We start from the raw sequence: 24,753 nt of genomic DNA, 5'->3' as shown, positions 1-24,753 counted from the left end.
GTGCATCTCCTCAGAAGAGTCCTGGGCCTCTGGGAGCCTGTGGGGAGAGACAGAGAGAAAGACAGAAAGACAGAAAGACTGGTATGAGCTCTCTCCTGGGAGGAGGACGCCCAAACATCCCACTTCTCCATCTTCATGAAGTGACAAATGTGGCTGGAAAATGTAATATTTGAATGTATCAAAAGCTGTTTCTCATTCAGTTAACTCTTACGACCTTCGGGTCTCTCCCTCTCAGTCATTGACTAACCTTGCCTTAGAACTGCAGCAGATAAGAACCTCAAAAAGAGCAAAAAAGCAGTACTTGCCTTTTTAAAACTCATGACAAATAAGAGCCATGAAGGAGGAAGTGAGAGAAAGCTGTAGAGTTCAGTGTGCCAGAAATGAGAGGTGGGGGACACGGGCCAGCTTCATCCACCCATCTAGAATGAAGAAGCATCCTGGGCATAAGGTACAGAGATGTAGGGAGTTGGGATGTTGGGTTTTGGGCAATGACCGAGGCAACTACACTTCAGTGGAGGTCCTAGGACAGAGATGATCTATGTCTCTCTTCTTAGGAAAGCCCAGAAAGATGTTAAGCCTTGCAGTTCTCTTGCACCATGCAGCATGGTATATGGTGTGTCTTTGTGCAAAGAGAAACTGAAATGGCCTACTGCCTTTCCCACAGCAGCAGGGTGGCATGGGAGAACATTTGGAAGCCCCTCCCTGCAGTGTTACCTTAGAGAAGACCTCTCACCTCTCTGAGCAGGGACCAGTGGGGGCAGAAGAGGACTCAAATGTGGTGACCACACAGGGAGCTTTGACATCTCCAGAAATGCCAGGGAAGATACTCACAGGCAACCAGGACTGGGGCTGATGTACTATCATCCTAGGGGATGTGAGGTGCAAAGGTGATGGTGACTACAGATGAGGTAAGTCCTCCTTATCAAAGGAGCTCTATAAGACTCAGTGTGACAGATAAAGCTCTCTGCACAAAGCCACAGAAAGAAGCTCGGGTTTGCCTGAGCTTACCCTGTTTAAGATGAAGCTTCTGTTACCAACAGGAAGAAGGGTTTGAGATAGAAACATAAAGATCCATTTGCTCCCCTCAGTTTGTGGCCAAAATAACTCTTATGTGTTATACAAAGTCTAGTAAGAGATACCATATCCTTGAGTGTTGTAAGTGTCTCATTTATTGGCAGAATTAGTGTCCTACATATTAGTTCAACTGCTTAATAAAGTACCTTTAAATTTGATTTGCTATTAGTTCTCTTTGGAGGTGGGCTGGACAGTGGGACGGGAAGGAGACTTGAGCTTCCACTAGGGGCCACCAGACACCACAAAGCAGTAGACCCAGCTATCCAGTGCGACGTTAGCCACTCCTGTAGAGTTCCTCTAGGCCACCAAGCAGAAAAAAAGTGTCATGCTGAGTTCTAGTCTAAACTTTCCCCCAGCTTATACTTGCATTGAAATTTTGGTGAGATTAAGAGGGCCTTCGTTTTTAGAGAGCTTTGGTGAAAGATTCTCCTTGCAAGGAGCAAAGGTTTCATTTTTAAGAACTGTTTTTCTTTTCTTTTTTTTTCTTTCTTTTTTTTTTTTTTTTAACAAATTGTTCTTTTCTTATGGAGAAGCTAACAATGTAAATATCACTTGGCACAGTTTCCAGTTTCTTCAGAGATAGGAGATGGCTGGGTTCTCCATCGGTACTCAGCAACAGTACCTTTTCAGTAGACTTCTTTCTGATTGATCGCCTTGAACTCTGATCAGCTATCACAACTCTAGGATTAGGGAACTTCCAGGAAGATGCTTTGCCTTTGCCTGTTTCTGAGACATGGAAACATTTTAAAAGCCATCTCTTTAGCACTTGGGGATCTAATCAAGTGGCTATCCCAGTTTTGCTTTTTAGACATGGGCTCCGAGTTGTGTTAGATGCAATGGAAGTAATGAACAGCTTGGAAATATTCTCCGGTCCTGTTCTTTTTTTTTTTTTTTTTTTTTGAAGTAGCAGTCAGCATCCTTTTTGTAGCATACTCAGGCCTGAAACCCTCCTCAACACTTACCTAATCTTAAAAGTAGGTTAGAATCCTTCAGATTTAGTAGATCCCCACTGAGTCCGAAATCCTCAGCATGGCACTTGAGGACTGTCTTAGTCTGACTTTTCCTTGATGTCAGCTCGTACCTCAAATCCTCTCCTTGTGGTTCACGGAACACACCAGCATTTTTTCACAGTTTTATGTGTCTGTGTATACTGGTACCCAGAATATCCTCTCCCTTTGACCATCTGGTGAATAACCACTTATATTTCAACACTTATCCTTTTCTGAATCCTTTCCTGAACTTCTAAGATATCTTAACTCTATAACCCTCATGTCTCTGCTGTACTTGTTTTATAGCCTCTTTAATGCTTTTTTGGAGGATTTTAATCATGTGGCTGTCACTCCTTGATTGTAAGGACTTTGAAGGCAAGGACTATGTCCCAGTTAGCTTTGTTCTTAATGTCTGGTGTCTGGTAGGCCCTCAGGAAATCTTTATTGAGTACATTAAACCTGCTTTGATTTCCAGTTGGCTGGATGTAGTTGCGTTGAGAAGAAAGATTCCAGCTCAGTACTGAGAATATGGTGCTATCCAATCCTGACTTTAGGTCTGAGGGACCACTGAATCACTGAAGTATTTCATAAAGCAAAGAATTCACCAACCAAAACTGGGTGAAGGACTACATTGCAACTTATTATGTATGTTCTCTTTTATGAGAGTTTATTGCATTAGGGATTTAGTTGACCAAGACCATACCCTCATCTGAGAAGCTCCAAAGAAGCTCTTGAAATGAACTCTTAGAGAAGCCTTGCTTACAGTGCAGGTTCTAAGAAAACTATGACATAAAGGAAATCTGCCTTTACTCAGTAATTTTCCCTCCTGTCTGGTGTTCCCTCTCGTTTCAGATTGTAACTAAGAGATTCAAAGGACCTCCTTTCACCTATTTTTTAAAATATATATCAGAAATACAGTTCTCAGTATTTAAAAAAAATTTTCAAGTATAACTAACACAATATTATATTAGTTTCAGGTATATAGAACAATGATTCAATAATTCTATAGATTTCTCAGTGCTCATCAGATAAGCATAGTCTTTTTATTTTATTTTTTAAAAATTTTTACTTTTTTTTTAAAGATTTTATTTATTTATTTGATAGAGATCACAAGTAGGCAGAGAGGGAGGCAGAGAAAGAGGAGGAAGCAGGCTCCCTGCTGAGCAGAGAGCCCAATGCGGGGCTCAATCCCAGAACCCTGAGATCATGACCTAAGCCGAAGGCAGAGGCTTTAACCCACTGAGCCACCCAGGCACCCCATAGATAAGCATAGTCTTAATCCCTTTATTTATTTCCCCCATCGCCTCACCCACCTCTCCTCTGGCAACCACGAGTTTGTTGTCTATTTTTCATCTGTTTCTTTTTTTTTCTTTGTTCATTTGTTTTGCTTCTTAAATTATACATGTGAGTGAAATCATATGGTATTTGTCTTCTCTAATTGATTTATTTCACTTTCACATTTATTTCACAGTATTACACCCTTTAGGTCCATTTATGTTGTTGCAAGTGGCAAGATTTATTTCTTTTTTTATGGCTGAGTAATATTCCATAGTGTGTGTGTGTGTGTGTGCGCGCGCGCGCTTGTGCATGTGCGTGTGCTACACCACATCTTCTTTATTCATTCATCTATTGGTGAGCACTAGGGATGCTTCCACATCTTAGTTACTGTGAATAGTGCTGCTACAAACATAGGGATGCATGTATCTTTTCAAATTCCCTTTCACCAGCTGTCTTAACACCTTTGATTATTAATATGCTTCACAGTGTATTATAATCACATGTGCGTGTGGTTTTAGCCCCTACAAAACCCTGGGCTTCTGGAGGTCAGGAAAGTGTATTCTATTTACCTTTATACCCTGGGTTCTAATTAGTGCTACAATGGTCAGCACTTGATAAATGTTAGCTGAATGAAAGTATAAATAAAAAGTGTACAGAATTCCTACTTTTTACTATGTTTTTGCGATTTCCTTTAACAGAGGAGCACACATTTTCCTGGAAAAAATAATGCTTCTATAATTTTTAGACAAAATAAATGCACACAAGGTTATCCAGGTTCAATAGTGGAACCGGGAGAGTTCATATCCTTAGTTGCTGGAGTACTTGATAGTTTAAAGCAGTTTTTTTTCTTATTTGACCTTTCTAAGGATAACCTGTGAGGTGAATGTTACTCTCAACACTTTACCAATAGAAAACTGGTGTTCAGAGAGGTTAATGATAGCCCAGAATTGCACATCCAGTAATTTCCTGAGCCAGAGCTACAACTCCAGTCAAGTTCTTTTGAAGATAACTTTGGAAGATTTCAATCAGTCTTTTGAAGATAACTCAATGTTCTTTTCATTATTATACATAGCCTTTCCAGCTCAGTCAACTTGGGACCTAGTGAAGTCTCTGATGGTAATAATGATGCTAATTTTGGATGCAAACTTAATTGAAATTTCTTAAAACATGAGACTAGTGTTAGTGTTTTCCATTGTTTTAAAAATTATGCAGTAAACCATTGAAAAAGGTATGGCTATGTATCAGACATTATGTTAATAGCACACATACTGCAAAACAGAATCACTGCTGGTACAGTATATGCACAATATGCTATATACTCTAAACATGTCACTTAAGCCAACACATAGAACAACAACAATAGAAAAATTTAGTAACTGAAGGTATCTGCAGGCTCTTCAATTTGTGTATTTGCTCTATCCACAGTATTAGGCAAATATGAAACTTAGTCATATCTATGCAGTGTTTCACAATGAAATGCTTGGGAAAATTGCAAACCAAATACACGTTATGCAGTAAATTTGAAAATTTGATTTTTTATAACCTTGGACATTGTTAGATTCTCTACATAGTACTTCTAAATCCCTTTGCTTTATGGTTTTCATATATCTGAAAAGATAAGCATATGCAAAATTGGATATTTTCCAGGCAATGTGCCTTTCATTTGTAGTTCCTGAAGAGCTCTGCTATATGCAGTAATGTATTTATGTTTTAGAATGCTGACTATGGAATAAAGTACTATACTTAAATATACAATGCCTCTACCAACATGCCCTAAAATATTTGGATAAATGTGGTTATGATTTTTATATAATTTATTGTGTTCTGTCAAATCATACTCATAACTCCCACTTTGTATTTTGGAAATTTGAAAACATATCTTATTCTACCACTAGAATAGGGGTTCCTTGAGGGCAACATCTATAATACTCAGTATTGTGTTTAGCTACCAGTAGAAGAAAGCTTTACTAAGGGACTGAAATAAATAGGAGTTGAATGACTTCATAGAATAAGAAGTCCAGAGGCAGGCAGCTGCTAGGGTTGGTTTGTTGGCTTACTGATATCAGAACAAATTTTGTTACAGTTCTCTGGTTGTTTCCCTTATGCTTGAGGTCTCATGTTGCCTCATAGTTGCAAAAGGGTTGCTGTCCTTCTAGTCACTGATTCAACAGTAGGGGCAGGAAAGAAGAAAAAAGCAGTGGCAGTTATTTCTATGCCTTTTGTTTCCCAAATCTGCTGGTGGACTTTTGATTTACTGTCTTCTTGGCCAGAGCCATGACTCAGCCACACAACTCTAATAAAGCCTGGGAAAATGGGTATTTAACTCTACTACCTCTTAGGGGGCAAATAGACAAAGCAGAATTGGTTGGGAGTAGTCCTCGGCTCAGCCAGGCAGCAGTATTTGTCAGAGAGTCCTTTTTCATTACCCTGAATCTCCTGTAGTCTTAACACAGTGCATAGATATTTCAATGGATAAAATCCCTACAGTATAATCCAATTTATAAATTATTGCATTAGCCTTGCTGATGTAGGTTTTCAAGTGAGTGCTGGTGATGTACTAGTAACACTCCACAGGCTCTGAATAATTTAGTCCTCAGAACAATCCCCATCTTACAGATGAGAAAACTGGAGCTCTTGTGGATTAAGATGTTTGAGGTTGGAGCTAGTGAATTGAGGACATAGTTTTCAAACACAGATCTGTTTCCACCCTGGCTATTAAATAATTCAAATCACTTTGATGTGAAGATCATTTAGTGGACTGGCACAATCTTGATATTCCTTATAACTATGAAATGGAAGGTCTGACTCAATACTCTCAATGTTCTTTTGTGATAATATTTTGTTTTTCATTATGGGCTGTGACATCATTAGTAGATGTCCTAAACTGCAGTTGTTTTTGAAGAAGTAGGTCTGTTTAAGCAAAGATTAAGTGGGAGATCCCTGGGGTCGTTGAGTGAGAGGTAAGGCTTGTGTTAACCTATGTCTAGGGATAGAGACAGCATATCACACTTTGGATCTGACTTTTTTTTGTTCAGATAAAAGAATCATTTGCAGGGGCCTTCATAGCTAGGCAAACTGAAGATGAGGAAACACTCTTTGCTCAAGGAGGGTATGAGGACATTTTGTACCTCCTTTTGGACTGCCAGGTATGCAGAGCTGATTAATAGGGAGTTTGCCGGAGTCCTGAATCTTCAGGAAGGAGGGGCTAAGTACTTAACTCCTGCTTCCTGAGATTCACATTAAGGAAACTAATTGGTTCCACTGATAGGAGACACCAAGGGATTAAAAACAAAAACAAAAACAAAAACAAAAAAACCCACCAAGGGAAGTCTGAGATAGTGAGCAGAGCTCGGCAGGATGTGGCAGATTCAGGAGGCCTCAGGTAGGGCGTCCTAATCTGGGGAACAGGAGGGAATAAATGAACAGAGACTAGGGCAGTAGGCATCAGCATAGCATGCAAAGCCTTGATAAAACTGGCTGGACTCATTCTCCTCTGTAACATCCTGAGGCTGTTGGAGACAACAGCAGAAGTGGACTATCAGACTCTTCAGTTCTCTGCTGGTCTGGGGTTTGGTCAAGACAACTCCTCTGGGGACTGAGTGAGCCCTGGAACTCTAGGATGGGCTGTGAGAATCCAAAAAGGAAATCCCAATTTGCAGCTCTAAAGGGCATAAATCCAGACTCGGGTCTGGAGTTATGCTTAGGAGAAGTGAATGACTATATTTTGTGGGAAGTACCTATCTATATCAGGAAAGTATCTATCTATATCAGGAACCACTCATTAAAGAGATGTCTTCAGTATGAAGATTATAGAACCACCGGGGGGTCATGGTGTATGTACACACAGAGAACCTCAAGTGACTAAATTGATAGGAAACAAAGGATGGGAGAGCTAGTAGCAGAGATTAACAGGGCTAACTATACAATTCATTTATGAATAGGTAATATTCTCACATATTCAAATCTAAAGGTTTTGAAAGTATATAATAAAAATGCTTCCAGTGCTGTTACCATCCATTCTGTTTTCTGCCTTACAGGCAACAAAGGTTATCAGGCCTTACCCTTAGATACTTCTTGAGAGATATTCTATGCATATATAAGCAAGTATGTGTGTATGTATGGGTGTGGAGCTGCACCTTTTTATACAACTGGTTTTATAGCATATGTACCCTTTTGCATCTTGCTTTTTTTTTTTTTAAGAAACTTGACAATATGATTTGGAGATCATTTCATGTTAACACAGAGTAAGAGTTGCCATTTGTTTTTCTTCTTTTTATAGCTGCTAACATCTCATTGCTGGATGCACCATACTTTAACCAGTCCTCTCTTTATGGACATTTTTGACTGTTTTGATTGTTTCCTATGTGTTGCGGTGATTAATCTTATATGTATATCATTTGTGTGTATGTGTGTGTGTGAGTGAGAGAGAGAGAGAGAGAGAGAGAGAGTCTATTGCTAGAATCAATTTGCAGACAACATGTATTCCAGTATGTGAAGATCTAATTACAAGGGTCTGATAATTTGTGCTCTCTAGCTACGAAAGAGAAAAAGAGGGCTCCAGATTTGGTTAGTAGGTTCAACTGAATGTAATGTCCCCACTGTAACGAACAAGAAGTTCTGGAAAGCCATGTACGTTTCCCACCTTGCCTCCATGAGACTACTGGTTTTTCTTCACAGCCTTGGGGATGGATGACATTATTATTTTCAGGCTGTAGCAAGACATGAACTAAGTAGATCCCTTTCGATCCTCTAAGATTTGTACCTCTCACTCTCTTGTAGTCTTTGTGGGTAAAAAATACATTGAAATGTTTGGTTTTAAATGTTCCTGATCCAAAGCACCATTTTGTCCTCCTCCACATGGTCTAAGAAAGTTGAGATAAAATCAAAGAGATTTTTGCCACAAAGGGGTTTAGGCTGACAGAACAGATAATCAGGCCACTGAGGAGCTGAAATTAAGATTTGTTGTGGCAGATCGACTTGTAGATATTTGAGACTTGGGTGTAATTGAATTTTTATTGTTCAATTGGAATGCAATACATCCACTGGCCTTTTAACTTTTTAATTGAGGAGACATATTTAAAGTTTTAAATTACTAGATCTATTTTGCTTTGATTGGCCACTATATAAAACCAGACCGAGTCCATCTATAGTAGTACCATCAATCAAAGTGTGTTTCTCCATTTATTTCCTGCCTCTACTATTAACTTGTCACTACCAACCTGCTTTTATTCTTTCACATGGTGTGTGATGGATTAAACTAGTTAGCTAGCCAGATAGATTATATAGGGTACATTAACACTTAAGTGTTTTTGATGGAGCACTGAGCAAAACAAAAGCCATTCCTTACAGAAGACAATTAAGCCTGCTGTTTGCTGCATTTTAGATTTTGTGGTTCTCACTTTCTCTGAGTGGGCAGATAATAGCCATGCAATCATTTTAGTGCAGAAGCATTTAATTAGTTCCTTTTGTAAGAGGATTCTAATCTAGCATAATGGTCAGTCCTCTGAGTAGCCAGTATCCTTGCATCAGGCTTCCCTCTCCCCTGTCTCTGTGTCGATATTTTTGACAGAACGATTAAGAAACTCCTTAAGTGAACTAACTTCATAGGGTCTTTGTTTCTAAGACGTTTACTCCAATTTTTAGTACTTAGTTGACCTAACTTCCTGATGTTTTATTTTCTGACATTTGGAGGCAAGATTAGACCAGCCTGTTGCTACTCAGAAATCCGAGCACCTGCATGGTGGGTCTGGAGCCTGGCTTGTCTTTGCCTCACCAAGTGAGACAAGTGGCCCCATGATTGGACCCTAGTGGACCCACCTTGCTGCTCAAGGCCCACACTGGCGCACATCTGATGCTGTTACCCACTTTCTCTTACCAGGTTTGAACTTGTAAGTCTCCATGTAAATGCCATAAACATTCTCTCAGCACTTCTATGGGAAAGACAGAAAATATCTTTCTCTGATCCTGGGCCTCTGTGGCTCAGTCATCGCTTCTGAGGAATTTAACACTGTTGGGTACCTTGACACACATCTTTTTATTTTTTTAAATTTTTAATTTTTAAAATTCCTTTTCAGTGTACCAGAATTCATTGTTTATGCACCACACCCAGTGCTCCATGTAATACGTGCCCTCCATAATACCCACTACCAGGCTCACCCAACTTCCCACCCCCTGCCCCTTCAAAACCCTCAGATTGTTTTTCAGAGTCCATAGTCTCTTATGGTTCACCTCCCCTTCCAATTTCCCTCAACTCCCTTCTCCTCTTCATCTCCTCATGTCCTCGTGTTAATCCTTATGCTCCACAAGTAAGTGAAATCTTATGATAATTGACTCTGTCTGCTTGACTTATTTCACTCAGCATAATCTCTTCCAGTCCCATCCATGTTGATTCAAAAGTTGGGTATTCATCCTTTCTGATGGAGGCATAATAGTCCATAGTGTATATGGACCACATCCTCCTTAACCATTTGTCCATTGAAGGGCCTCTTGGTTCTTTCCACAGTTTGGTGACCGTGGTCATTGTTGCTATGAAATTTGGGGTACAGATGGCCCTTCTTTTCACTACTTCTGTTTCTTTGGGGTAAATACCCAGTAGTGCAGTTGCAGGATCATAGGGAAGCTCTGTTTTTAATTTCTTAAGGAATCTCCACACTGTTTTCCAAAGTGGCTGCACCAACTTGCATTCCCAACAACAGTGTAAGAGGGTTCCCCTTTCTCCACATCCTCTCCAACACTTGTTGTTTACTGTCTTGTTAATTTTGGCCATTCTAACTGGTGTCAGGTGGTATCTCAATGTGGTTTTGATTTGAATCTCCCTGATGACTAGTGATGATGAACATTTTTTCATGTGTCTGATAGTCATTTGTATGTCTTCATTGGAGAAGTGTCTGTTCATGTCTTCTGCTCATTTTTTGACATGATTATCTGTTTTGTGTGTGTTGAGTTTGAGGAGTTCTTTATAGATCCTGGATATCAGCCTTTTGTCTGTACTGTCATTTGTGAATACCCTCTCCCATTCCGTGGGTTGCCTCTTTGTTTGACTGTTTCCTTTGCTGTACAGAAGGTTTTGATCTTGATGAAGTCCCCAAAATTCAGTTTAGCTTTTGTTTCCTTTGTCTTTGGAGATATATCTTGAAAGAAGTTGCTGTGGCAGATAGCGAAGAGATTACTGCCTATGTTCTCCTCTGTGATTCTGATGGATTCCTGTCTCACGTTGAGGTCTTTTATCCATTTCGAGTTTATCTTTGTGTATGGTGTAAGAGAAGGGTCGAGTTTCATTCTTCTACATACAGCTGTCTAATTTTCCACGTACCATTTATTGAAGAGACTGTTTTTTCCACTGTATATTTTTTCCTGCTTTGTCAAATATTATTTGACCATAGAGTTGAGAGTACATATCTTTGGTAATGTTTAGTGACTGGGGTCAGGGCTCAGTAGTATTTTCTAGTTGTCTCACTTCCACGTCTATTCTAAACTCTTGGGACAGCTGCAGAGCTTGCTGGGTCATGTGGCCTAGAAAAAACTGGGGAGGGAGTGGAGGGATGGGGGTTGGTCTCTGCTTCTTTATTATCCCTGTATCCTGAGAAGCAGTATTGCCCAGGGGTCTTATGCTGTGAACTTCCTGCTGACTCTCTCACTGTGGCAGGTGACAATTGTTTGTGGAAAGCTGATCCCCAGCAAACTCTCCCAGAGGGCGGCTTAGTCCCCATTGGTGTGCAAGATGGAAGTCAGGGGTGGGATTGAGCAGTGAGACCTGAGGCTCTTCCTTCTGGCTTATACTTGTGGGCAGAGGCTGAATGATATCTCTACCTCCCCTCAGAATAGGAACACAGAACCTGGATTATGCAGCTGCTCAGCCATTGCTCCACATTACTGCTACTTCTATTAATAGTAGTAACAAGAGTAATGACAATAACAAATGATATCTTCTGTTGGGGTGAACATGGGGCATTTAAAAAAATACCAGCTCCCTCTGTCCCCCATCTACAACATCATTCATAACCTCCCTGAGAGTGAAATGATAGGATCTCACATTATTGATCTCCTGCCTCGTGCAGGTACTTTACATACACTATTACTGATCTTCTCAGCATCAAAAGCCTGGCTTTACTAGTCACTACATCCCAGGTGCTGTTTCAGGTTATACACATCATTCAGGCCTCACAATAACCCTGTATTACAGGGGCTCTTCTCTATCCCATGGAATCATGTCCAATAATCTTTTTAGATCAAAGATGTCTGCTCAAATACCAACACAAGCAGCAGCAGCTCTTAACATGTCTTGAGTACTTACTATGTACCAGGAACAGTTCAAAGCCCTTTGTGTGTATTTGTGTGGGTGTGTGTGAAAGAGAGAGAGAAAGAGAGAGAGTTTATTTCTAGAATAAATTTGCAGACAACATGTATTGCAGTATGTGAAGATCTTTTTATAAGGGTCTGATAATTTGCGTTCTCTAGCTACCAAAGAGAACACCTCAACATTTAATCACCTCAACAACCCTGTTGACTATGAGATAGTTGTTATTATTTATTCTCATTTTACAGATGAGAAAAATGAGGCACAGTGAGATAAAATGATTTTTCTAAACTCAGTCACTGACAAAGCTCTCTAGCAGTGCTATAAGGTGGGTATCATTGTTACCATTTTAAGTTTTAATAAGAAAATCAATGGTTGTTTCTAGCTGGCTGAATTTGAGTGGATTGATCCAAGAAGAAGGTAAAATTAATTTTTCTTTCAGAGCCAGAATTATTCTTTTATTTAGGAAAATGCATTTATGAGCCTGTTTGTTGTTGAAAGCAAGGTGGAATTGAATTTTAAACAAACACTAGGTAAGTGCTCTGCACAGTAAAATAACAGGAAGTTTAGAGCTGCCTGCTGGTGCATTCAGATGGTTGAAGAACCTGGAAGAGAAGAAGGTAGGTATGGTACAGAGAGAGGGCAAGGAGGGGGTGCTAGGTAACAGGTTAAGAACCTTCAAGGAGTGTAGTGTGAGAAATTCCATGGGGAGGGAATGACCAGTGAATTTCTTGGAACAAGGATGTCTGACATCTAGTGTAAAGTTTTTTTCTGTATTTGTCATAACTGCTCTCTGTTCAGCCTAAACCTTCAAGAAAAAATTGCTACTCGATTCAGAGTCAAGATGGCGGAGAAGTAGCAGGCTGAGACTACTTCTGCTAGCAGGAGATCAGCTAGATAGCTTATCTAAAGATTGCAAACACCTGCAAATCCATCAGCAGATCGAAGAGAAGAAGAACAGCAATTCTGGAAACAGAAAAACAACCACTTTCTGAAAGGTAGGACTGGCTGAGAAGTGAATCCAAAGTGACGGGAAGATAGACCCCGGGGGGAGGGGCCGGCTCCCGGCAAGCGGCAGAGCAACGGAGCACAAAATTAGGACTTTTAAAATCTGTTCCGATGAGGGACATCGCTCCAGAGGCTAAACCGGGGCGAAGCCCACGTGGGGTCAGCGTGGCCTCAGGTCCCGCAGGGTCACAGAAGGATTGAGGGTGTCTGAGCTTGCGGGTATTGGAACGGGGAAACCGGCTACAGAGACAGAGCCAACAGTAAGCTCGCAACTCGGGGTTACCTTGAACCAGCCACAGGCTCTGTGGGCTCAGAGCGCGGCTGGAGGTCAGGCAGACGGGAGTTACTGGGCGCTGTTCTCTGAGGGCGCACTGAGGAGTGGGGCCCTGGGCTCTCGGCTCCTCCGGGCTGGAGACCAGGAGGCCACCATTTGTATTCCCATCCTCTGGAACTCTATGGAAAGCACTCAGGGAACAAAAGCTCCTGAAAGCAAACCCGAGCGGATTACTCAGCCTGGCCCCTGGTAAGGGCGGTGCAATTCCACCTGGGGCAAAGACACTTGAGAATCACTACAACAGGCCCCTCCCCCAGAAGATCAACAAGAAATCCAGCCAAGACCAAGTTCACCTACAAAGGAGTGCCGTTTCAATACCAAGGAGAGCAGCAGAATTCCAGAGGCGGAGTAAGCAAAGCACGGAACTCATGGCTTTCTCCCTGTGATTTTTTAGTCTTGCAGTTAATATAATTTTTTTCTTTTTCATTTTTTTCTCTCTTCTTCTGCTAATTTTTTTTAACTTTTACCCTTTTCTTTTTTAACGTTTTTTTAACTACTTTATCTAATATATATATTTTTTCTTTTGTGTACTTTTCTTTATTCGTTTTCTTTTTAAAATTCTTTTCTTTTTTTCCTTTCTTCTTTCTTTCTTTTTGAACGTCTTTTTATCCCTTTCTCCCCCCTCACGATTTGGGATCTCTTCTGATTTGGTTAAAGCATATTTTCCTGGGGTTGTTGCCACCCTTTTAGTATTTCACTTGCTCCTTCATGTACTCTTATCTGGACAAAATGACAAGGCGGAAAGATTCACCACAAAAAAAAGAACAAGAGGCAGTACCAAAGGCTAGGGACCTCATCAATACAGACATTGGTAATATGTCAGATCTAGAGTTTAGAATGACAATTCTCAAGGTTCTAGCCGGGCTCGAAAAAGGCATGGAAGATATGAGAGAAACCCTCTTGAGAGATATAAAAGCCCTTTATGGAGAAATAAAAGAACTAAAATCTTAACCAAGTTGAAATCAAAAAAGCTATTAATGAGGTGCAGTCAAAAATGGAGGCTCTCACTGCTAGGATAAATGAGGCAGAAGAAAGAATTAGCAATACAGAAGATCAAATGACAGAGAATAAAGAAGCTGAGCAAAAGAGGGACAAACAGCTACTGGACAAGGAGGGGAGAATTTGAGAGATAAGTGACACCATAAGACGAAACAACAATAGAATAATTGGGATTCCAGAAGAAGAAGAAAGAGAGAGGGGAGCAGAAGGTATACTGGAGAGAATTATTGGTGAGAATTTCCCCAATATGGCAAAGGGAATGAGGATCAAAATTCAGGAGGTTCAGAGAACAACCCTCAAAATCAATAAGAATAGGCCCACACACCGTCACATAATAGTAAAATTTACAAGTCTCAGTGACAAAGAGAAAATACTGAAAGCAGCCCGGGAAAAGAAGTCTGTAACATACAATGGTAAAAATATTAGATTGGCAGCTGACTTATCCACAGAAACCTGGCAGGCCAGAAAGAGCTGGCATGATATTTTCAGAGCACTAAACGAGAAAAACATGCAGCCAAGAATACTATATCCGGCTAGGCTATCATTGAAAATAGAAGGAGAGATTAAAAGCTTCCAGGACAAACAAAAACTGAAAGAATTTGCAAACACCAAAGGAAATATTGAAAGGGGACCTCTAAGCAAAGAGAGAGCCTACAGGTGGTAGATCAGAAAGGAACAGAGACCATATACAGTAACAGTCACCTTACAGGCAATACCATGACACTAAATTCATATCTCTCAATAGTTACCCTAAATGTTAATGGGCTAAATGCCCCAATCAAAAGACACAGGGTATCAGAATGGATAAAAAAACAAAACCCATCTATATGTTGCCTCCAAGAAACTCATTTTAAGCCCGAAGACACCTCCAGATTTAAAGTTAGGGGGTGGAAAAGAATTTACCATGCTAATGGACATCAGAAGAAAGCAGGAGTGGCAATCCTTATATCAGATCAATTAGATTTTAAGCCAAAGACTATAATAAGAGATGAGGAAGGACACTATATCATACTCAAAGGGTCTGTCCAACAAGAAGATCTAACACTTTTAAATATCTATGCCCCCAACGTGGGAGCAGCCAACTATATAAACCAATTAATAACAAAATCAAAGAAACACATCAACAATAATACAATAATAGTAAGGGACTTTAACACTCCCCTCACAGAAATGGACAGATCATCCAAGCAAAAGATCAGCAAGGAAATAAAGGCCTTAAATGACACACTGGACCAGATGGACATCACAGATATATTCAGAATATTTCATCCCAATGCAACAGAATACACATTCTTCTCTAGTGCACATGGAACATTCTCCAGAATAGATCACATCCTCGGTCCTAAATCAGGACTCAGCCGGTATCAAAAGATTGGGATCATTCCCTACATATTTTCAGACCACAATGCTCTGAAGCTAGAACTCAACCACAAGAGGAAGTTTGGAAAGAACCCAAATACATGGAGACTAAACAGCATCCTTCTAAAGAATGAATGGGTCAGCCGGGAAATTAAAAAAGAATTGAAAGAAATCATGGAAACAAATGATAATGAAAATACAACGGTTCAAAATCTGTGGGACACAACAAAGGCAGTCCTGAGAGGAAAACATATAGCGGTACGAGCCTTTCTCAAGAAACAAGAAAGGTCTCAGGTACACAACCTAACCCTATACCTAAAGGAGCTGGAGAAAGAACAAGAAAGAAACGCTAAGCCCAGCAGGAGAAGAGAAATTGTAAAGATCAGAGCAGAAATCAATGAACTAGAAACCAAAAAAACCATAGAACAAATCAACGAAACTAGGAGCTGTTTCTTTGAAAGAATTAATAAGATTGATAAACCCCTGGCCAGACTTATCAAAAAGAAAAGAGAAAGGACCCAAATAAATAAAATCATGAATGAAAGAGGAGAGATCACAACTAACACCTAAGAAATACAAACTATTATAAGAACATACTATGAGCAACTCTACGGCAACAAATTTGACAATCTGGAAGAAATGGATGCATTCCTAGAAACATATAAACTACCACAACTGAACCAGGAAGAAATAGAAAACCTGAACAGACCCATAGCCAGGAAGGAGATTGAAACAGTCATTAAAAGTCTCCAAACAAACAAAAGCCCAGGACCAGATGGCTTCCCGGGGGAATTCTACCAAACATTTAAAGAAGAACTAATTCCTATTCTCCTGAAACTGTTCCAAAAAATAGAAATGGAAGGAAAACTTCCAAACTCATTTTATGAGGCCAGCATCACCTTGATCCCAAAACCAGACAAGGATCCCATCAAAAAAGAGAACTATAGACCAATACCCCTGATGAACACAGATGCAAAAATTCTCACCAAAATACTAGCCAATAGGATTCAACAGTACATTAAAAGGATTATTCACCACGACCAAGTGGGATTTATTCCAGGGCTGCAAGGTTGGTTCAACATCCGCAAATCTGTCAATGTGATACAACACATCAATAAAAGAAAGAACCAGAACCATATGATACTCTCAATAGATGCTGAAAAAGCATTTGACAAAGTTCAGCATCCCTTCCTGATCAAAACTCTTCAAAGTGTAGGGATAGAGGGCACATACCTCAATATCATCAAAGCCATCTATGAAAAGCCCACTGCAAATATCGTCCTCAATGGAGAAAAACCGAAAGCTTTTCCGCTAAGGTCAGGAACACGGCAGGAATGTCCATTATCACCACTGCTATTCAACATAGTACTAGAGGTCCTAGCCTCAGCAATCAGACAACAAAAGGAAATTAAAGGCATCCAAATCGGCAAAGAAGAAGTCAAATTATCACTCTTCACAGATGATATGATACTATATGTGGAAAACCCAAAAGACTCCACTCCCAAACTGCTAGAACTTGTACAGGAATTCAATAAAGTGTCAGGATATAAGATCAATGCACAGAAATCATTTGCATTTCTCTACACCAACAACAAGACAGAAGAAAGAGAAATTAAGGAGTCAATCCCATTTACAATTGCACCCCAAACCATAAGATACCTAGGAATAAACCTAACCAAAGAGGCTAAGAATCTATACTCAGGAAACTATAAAGTACTCATGAAAGAAACTGAGGAAGACACAAAGAAATGGAAAAATGTTCCATGCTCCTGGATTGGAAGAATAAATATTGTGAAAATGTCTATGCTACCTAAAGCAATCTACACATTTAATGCAATTCCTATCAAAGTACCACCCATCTTCTTCAAAGTAATGGAACAAATAATTCTAAAATTTATATGGAATCAGAAAAGATCTTGAATAGCCAAAGGGATATTGAAAAAGAAAGCCAAAGTTGGTGGCATCACAATTCTGGACTTCAAGCTCTATTACAAAACTGTCATCATCAAGACAGCATGGTACTGGCACGAAAACAGACACATAGATCAATGGAACAGAATAGAGAGCCTAGACATAGACCCTCAACTCTATGGTCAACTAATCTTCAACGAAGCACGAAAGAATGTCCAATGGAAAAAAGACATCCTCTTCAATAAATGGTGTTGGGAAAATTGGACAGCCACATGCAGAAAAATGAAATTGGACCATTTCCTTACACCACACACAAAAATAGACTCAAAATGGATGAAGGACCTCAATGTGCGAAAGGAATCCATCAAAATCCTTGAGGAGAACACAGGCAGCAACCTCTTCGACCTCAGCCGCAGCAACATCTTCCTAGGAACATCGCCAAAGGCAAGGGAAGCAAGGGCAAAAATGAACTATTGGGATTTCATCAAGATCAAAAGCTTTTGCACAGCAAAGGAAACAGTTAACAAAATCAAAAGACAACTGACAGAATGGGAGAAGATATTTGCAAACGACGTATCAGATAAAGGACTAGTATCCAAAATCTATAAAGAACTTAGCAAACTCAACACCCAAAGAACAAATAATCCAATCAAGAAATGGGCAGAGGACATGAACAGACATTTCTGCAAAGAAGACATCCAGATGGCCAACGGACACATGAAAAAGTGCTCCATATCACTCGGCATCAGGGAAATACAAATCAAAACCACAATGAGATATCACCTCACACCAGTCAGAATGGCTAAAATCAACAAGTCAGGAAATGACAGATGCTGGCGAGGATGTGGAGAATGGGGAACCCTCCTACAATGTTGGTGGGAATGCAAGCTGGTGCAACCACTCTGGAAAACAGCATGGAGGTTCCTCAAAATGTTGTAAATAGAACTGCCCTATGACCCAGCAATTGCACTACTGGGTATTTTCCCTAAAGATACAAACGTAGTGATCCATGTTTATAGCAGCAATGTCCACAATAGCCAAACTATGGAAAGAACCTAGATGTCCATCAACAGATGAATGGATCAAGAAGATGTGGTATATATACACAATGGAATACTATGCAGCCATCAGAAGAAATGAAATCTTGCCATTTGCGACAACATGGATGGAACTAGAGCATATCATGCTTAGTGAAATAAGTCTAGCAGAGAAAGACAACTATCATATGATCTCCCTGATATGAGGAAGTGGTGATGCAACATGGGGGCTTAAGTGGGTAGGAGAAGAATAAATGAAACAAAATGGGATTGGGAAGAAGACAAACCATAAGTGACTCTTAATGTCACAAAACAAACTGAGGGTTGTTGGGGGGAGGGGGGTTGGGAGAAGCGGGGTGGGGTTATGGACATTGGGGGTGTGTGTGCTTTGGTGAGTGCTGTGGGGTGTGTGGACCTGGCGATTCACGGACCTGTACCCCTGGGGATAAAAATATATGTTTATAAAAAATAAAAAATTAAAAAAAAAAAAAGATTGCTACTCACAACCTAGTGCTGGTACATTGTAGGAGGGAAGGGTGAGGACATGGGCCAGACTTTCTAGGTCATGACTAACAGTAAAACAGTTTAGATGTTTTGGCCAGAGCTGGGAGTGAGTCTGAGCAGAGAACCAAGCTGAAGTTAGACTCACGTGGAAGTAGGTGGAATAGGCTTCCAAAAAGTGCCTTCCCCAATATGCTCAAGGGAAGTGAACCATATAATGGCATGGGGAAAGAGGGATCAAAGGGTGACTTATGTAATAATCAATTATTTTCTAAAGAGGAGAATGTGTATCCTTTAGGGACTAGGCCTCAAGTAAAAGAAACCATGGTTCTGAATGGAGGTAAGCAGTAAGGAGATTTTTTTAATTGCACCTAGCAGGAGTTCCAGAGGTATGGTGACTTCCAGATTGGTCGATTCATTAGCTCAACCATGTCATCAAGGATGTAATTCTTCTTACTCTCCTCTGTTATCTTCAGGATCTGGTGGTAGCAGGATAGCTGCTGAAGCTGCTTCCCAGCTTCAGGAACATGGATTCCTATGGAATTGACTTCTGCTGGACACAAGTTCTTTCAGGGTCAGACGTACCCACCTATCATCACCACATAGCTGCCGATTTGTCCTTGTAGCACTTCCATGTTTCTTCATCAGGTTCTTTGGTGGAATAAGGAGAAACAAGAGTTCGAGAGAGGTAAAAGCATAGCTTTTCTAAAAGAAACAACAGGGTTTGTGTAGAATTCTACTCCAGGTTTGGAAGAATAAATATATAAAGTGAGCCTGAAACATCTTTTCACATCAGAGCGCAAGAAAACCATTAAAGACTTTGGGGACTGTATTAAAAGATTTAGGAGCTGACTTGAAGGACTTCACTGATCAAAGATAGGACAATTTGAAAAACACAAAAAATATATAACTGCAAATAGACTGAATGAAGTGCATAGGATATGTTAATACACCTGACTTACAATGATAAGCAGCACAATTGGTCACCTTTGTGAGATGTTTGGGAATAAATCCATTATTCTAAAAATAGGTAAATAAGAGCAAAGAACTCAATCTGTCACTTTTTTTTTTTTCCATCAGAGCAACCAACTATTTATTGAGAGAAAGTGTTTCCTTGTAGAAAATTCCAGTTTTGACTAATTGGATTGAAATGGAGAATATAAGATTTAAAATATCAGTATTTCCATCTTTAATGAGATAATTGATCTAAGCAATTAACATCAATGCCTGCTAAGAGAAGGAGTTGAAAAGCTGATAGGGAACTTTATAATCAATGTCTTAGGCTGGCAACACCTGGACTCTTGATCAATAGTAACTTCAGGCACTATGTACCTCCTGATGGGATGCAATAGGAAGTACAAGGCACCACCTATAAACTGTTCTTGCCAAAAAAATTGAACCTAAACATAATCATGCCTTCTAGTTTACAGGAAATATTGGGGCATAGGGATAGATACAATATATGGACCTTTTTTGGATTCTGATTTAAACAAACCAAATACTAACAAATATATGAAGCAATAGGAAAAATTTGAATGCTAACTGAATATTTGATGATATTGAGGAATTATTAACTTTTTCAAATGTGATTATGGTATTATGGTTATATTTTTAAAAACTTTATATTTTTATAGATACATAATTAAATATTCACCTTTGAAATAATAAAGTCTGGGATTTGTTTCATAATAATATAGTGTATGTGTAGGGCAATTGAGTAGGAATATAGGTGGATAAGTATGGCCATGTATTTATAATTAATGAAGCTGGGTGATGGGTATGTGCAGTTGACTCTAGTGTTCTATTTGGCATATGTTTAATCTTTTCCATAATAAAATTTGGAAAAGAAAAGAGTTAACATTTGTCAACCACTTTTGAATCATTGTAATTATGGCTTCTGCTACCCTGGCTCTAGGCAGGGGCCTTGATGCAAAGGCTCTGGGAGACATAAACAATGGATGTGTGAAGGCTGAGCGGAGGCTGTTTTGGGAGTGAGACAAGCATACACAGGACCATTGCTTTTCAGGTCTCAGCCACAGGTCTCTTTTTTCTGCTGACCCTCCTCCCATTTTTGTCCTATTCTGGACTGGACAGGATTCAGTGGAACAAACTGGGAAAACTATGGGGGATTTGTTCTTAGGAATTGTGACATTGGCTCTTAATCGGCATACCTCTTGTTGCTGATGCTGTGATTCTGGGAGCTACCACCTACCACAAGTCAATGAAACCATTCTCTTCTACTAGTGGCTAAAACTTGATGTCATGTCACTGCCAAACATAAAGTCTTGGATCCTGTTAAAAGATAAAGCCTGTAAAAAATGGCAGACCCTGTAACCTATAAATTTTTATGTTAAAGTTCCAGGAGAAAACTCATTGTGTGAGCATTCTGCTATCCATCTGGAGATGGCCATTTTCATCAACTCTTAATAAAACTGTTAACTCAAAGGATAGGATTTTATCAATTGTAATTTTTCTCCTTTTAATTCTTTTTATAGTCAGAGTATGCTATGGTTTGTATGAACTAGAATCTAAGATGTTATCTGATTTAATATAGAATTGTATGATAGGTGTTAATTTTTTTTTTTTGAGATTTTAATTATTTGACAGAGATCACAAGTAGGCAGAGAGGCAGGCAGAGAGGGTGGGGGAAGCAGGGTCCCCGCCGAGCAGAAAGTCCAATGCGGGGCTCGATCCCAGGACCCTGGGATCATGACCTGACCGAAGGCAGAGGCTTAACCCACTGAGCCACCCAGGTGCCCCTTGATGTTAATTTTTATATGGCAAATTTTCATGATATTCTGGGAAGGACACCATGATTTTCAGGGAGTTTGCTACTTGATCAAATTTGAGAACAGAACACTGAAGTATAATTCTTTACGTTTTGGTATAAATGAAGGATCTGGCGAGTTTGATGGGATGCAGAATATCTTTATTCTGGGTGAGAACTGAGAACAGAAAACCCTAACTCAACTCTTGTCTAGTTTAAGAATGTATTTCTGTGACAGCACTCTTTAGGTGACATGACTTAAGTGAAGATTAATTATCTTAGGAGTATCCCTAAGGCTTGAGAGATACGTAAGTGTATTTCAAGCTCCAAATTTCCTGGACAATAGTGACTGAGCCTGCCAGGTCGTGGATGTGAGATTTATTTCTTGCTTTTAGAGGATACAGCTAGTTGTAATGACACAAGAATGGAACTTAACCAACAAGTTTTCTTTTCATTCCTTCTCATCTTCACTTAAGTAGTTCAAGAGCATAGCCAAGGAATGGAGGCAATTGTTGGCAAGAAAGGAGGCTTTAAGCCTGGGCATGGATTTTGAGTACCTTTGAGTGGAAAGGGACACATTTAATTTAATTCACATGTTTAATCTGGCAAATTGGAAGGAGGGCAGGAAACATTTAGGCCATAAGCTAATTAACTGTGATTGTCTCAGGCCCTTCCCCTAGCTCAAGGAGACCAGATGTTGTTAGGGGATGTCATGTGAAAATGGAGTAACTAGAACCCTGCAAGTTATGAATCTTAGTAGTAGGTGGTATCTGTCAATTGTGTAAAGCTATGCTCAGTAGAATTTGTCATTTATAACCACAAGGATGAAAGAGAGCAAGTATAAAAAAGTACTTTAGATCTGTGTGATTCTTCCCATTCTAGTTGGATCTAATCTTTGTAATCTCTTGAAAATCAGTTTTCTTGCTATCTTACCTCTCATGTTCCAGAATTGTACTGTTAACAACTCAGATGTGGTTATTGAGCACTGGGCATGTGGACAGTCCAAACAGATGTGAAGACTAAATAAACATCAGATTTGGAAGACTAAGTATGGAGAAAAGGATATAAAGTATCTCATCAATAGTTTTTCTTTAATGCTAATTACATGGAGAAATGAAAATAATTTAGATATATTAGGTTAAATAAAATATTACAAAAATTAAATTCATGTGTATACATATGTATATATATTTAATTAAAAAAATTTTTTTTTACTTTTGAGTAGCCATGAGAACACTTAAAATTACTATATGACTCATATTATATTTCTATTGGACTGTATCATGCTAGGAAATATTTGTGACATACCTATTTTGTGGTATCTTGAGATCAGTGGTGAGATCCAGAGCTGGACTCGTAGGCTGGAATTCTGGTTCTCCACTTTATATGTGTACAGACAGGTTCTATTCCTATCCAAGCTGCAGTGACGTAGATGGTAAAATGGAGAGAGTGAGTGTTGCAGCTGCACTGGGTGTTTTTGAGATTGCCTGAGATATGCCTGGTTCAAGGGAATCTTCTTTACTTTCTGCTGGTGCTTCTGCTCTGTTGCTCTACCCCAGAGGAGCTAATCCCTTCTCTTGCTGAGATCACAGAATCTGTGGAAAGGGGGCATGGCATAAGCCTTCCCAAATCCTTCCCTTCTGCAGTACAGGCCATCTTTCCCACCATTTACTCTTTTACACTGCATTTGCTGGCACACCTGTTTGCAACTTGAACATTTGAGCATGAGAATTACAAAATTTCCTTGTTTTACCAACAGTGTTCTATGTAAAAGAAAACACATGCTGAGTAATTGTTTAAATTACCAAAAAAGGGAGAAAAAGACTTAAAATTCTGGGAAGCACAGGTGATTGTATTGAGTTTAAGGGACATCTTTGGAAATATACAGAGGCCTATAACATATATAATGTCTTTTGTTTCTCATGGCAACCTATAAGGTTATCAGACTGATTATGGAGTAATACTTTAAACTGATATACAACAAGAATTATCTCCCAGAGAGAAAGCCATACTTTTTTTTTTTCTTTTTAAATGAAGAGAATGTGTATTGTCTGAAAATCTTTGTTAAACATCACCTGTTGTTTCCAAATTATGCTTGCCTGAATGTTTTTCTGTTTTTATTAAAGGTAAAAACATGCTCTTCATGTCTCAAATGAGCTAAGATAACGATGATAGAATGTCACCCTTCAACCTTCTTTGGAGAGGAAAGGTGTTGTGATTAGGTGGCCTGAGAGCCCTTAATCCTCACTCTGAGGAAACAGGGGGAATGCACACCATCCTCTGCATTGCTTATAGAGGCTTAGCTGTAGGTACTGGGTGCTGCCTCTTTGAGCTCTCCCAAAGGTCAAATAAAGTGCTTGCAGTCTGGAGTCCAGGCCCATCTGGATAACATGAAGACCATAACTTCAGATGACAGAGACAGAGACTGTCCTGTGGCTTGAGACTGCATTCTCTAGGGAATGAAAAAATAGTAAAACCCCCTTGGTCTGTCTCTGTTATAAAACCCCTCTCTTTAAAAGTAAATTAATCTGGATGAGTGCTGATCTAAACTGGGTTGGCTTCCCTGATTTGGCAGCTTTTAAAACTGGCCAACATAACTTTTAAAAATGTTCATCCCAAAGAGGTAAAGGATCTATATTTGAGGAACTACAGCACACTCCTGAAGGAAATTGAAGAAGACACAACAAGATGGAAAATCATTCCATGCTCATGGATTGGAGAAATAAACATTTAAAAAATATCTATGCTGCCTAGAGCAACCTATACTTTCAGTGCCATCCCAATCAAAATTCCACTGGCATTTTTTAAAGTGTTGGATCAAACAATCCAAAAATTTTTATGGAACCAGGAAAGACCCCTAATCACCAAGGAAATGTTGAAAAAGAAAAACAAAGCTGGGGGCATCACATTACCTGATTTCAAGCTTTATTACAAAGCTGTGATCACCAAGACAGCATGGTACTGGCACAAAACCAGACACATAGCCCAGTGGAACAGAGTAGAGAGCCCAGATATGGACCCGCAACTAATCTTTGACAAAGCAGTAAAAAATATCCAGTGGAAAAAAGACAGTCTCTTCAATAAATGGCGATGGGAAAATTAGATTGCTATTGTACAGAAGAATGAATCTCGACCATTCTCTTACACCATACACTAAAATAAGCTCAAAATGGATGAAAGACCTCAATGTGAGACAGGAA

The sequence above is a fragment of the Mustela erminea genome, chromosome 12 (genome assembly GCF_009829155.1).
Source record: "Mustela erminea isolate mMusErm1 chromosome 12, mMusErm1.Pri, whole genome shotgun sequence".
Lineage (NCBI taxonomy): Eukaryota > Metazoa > Chordata > Mammalia > Carnivora > Mustelidae > Mustela > Mustela erminea.
Note: the sequence above shows the minus strand (reverse complement) of the source record.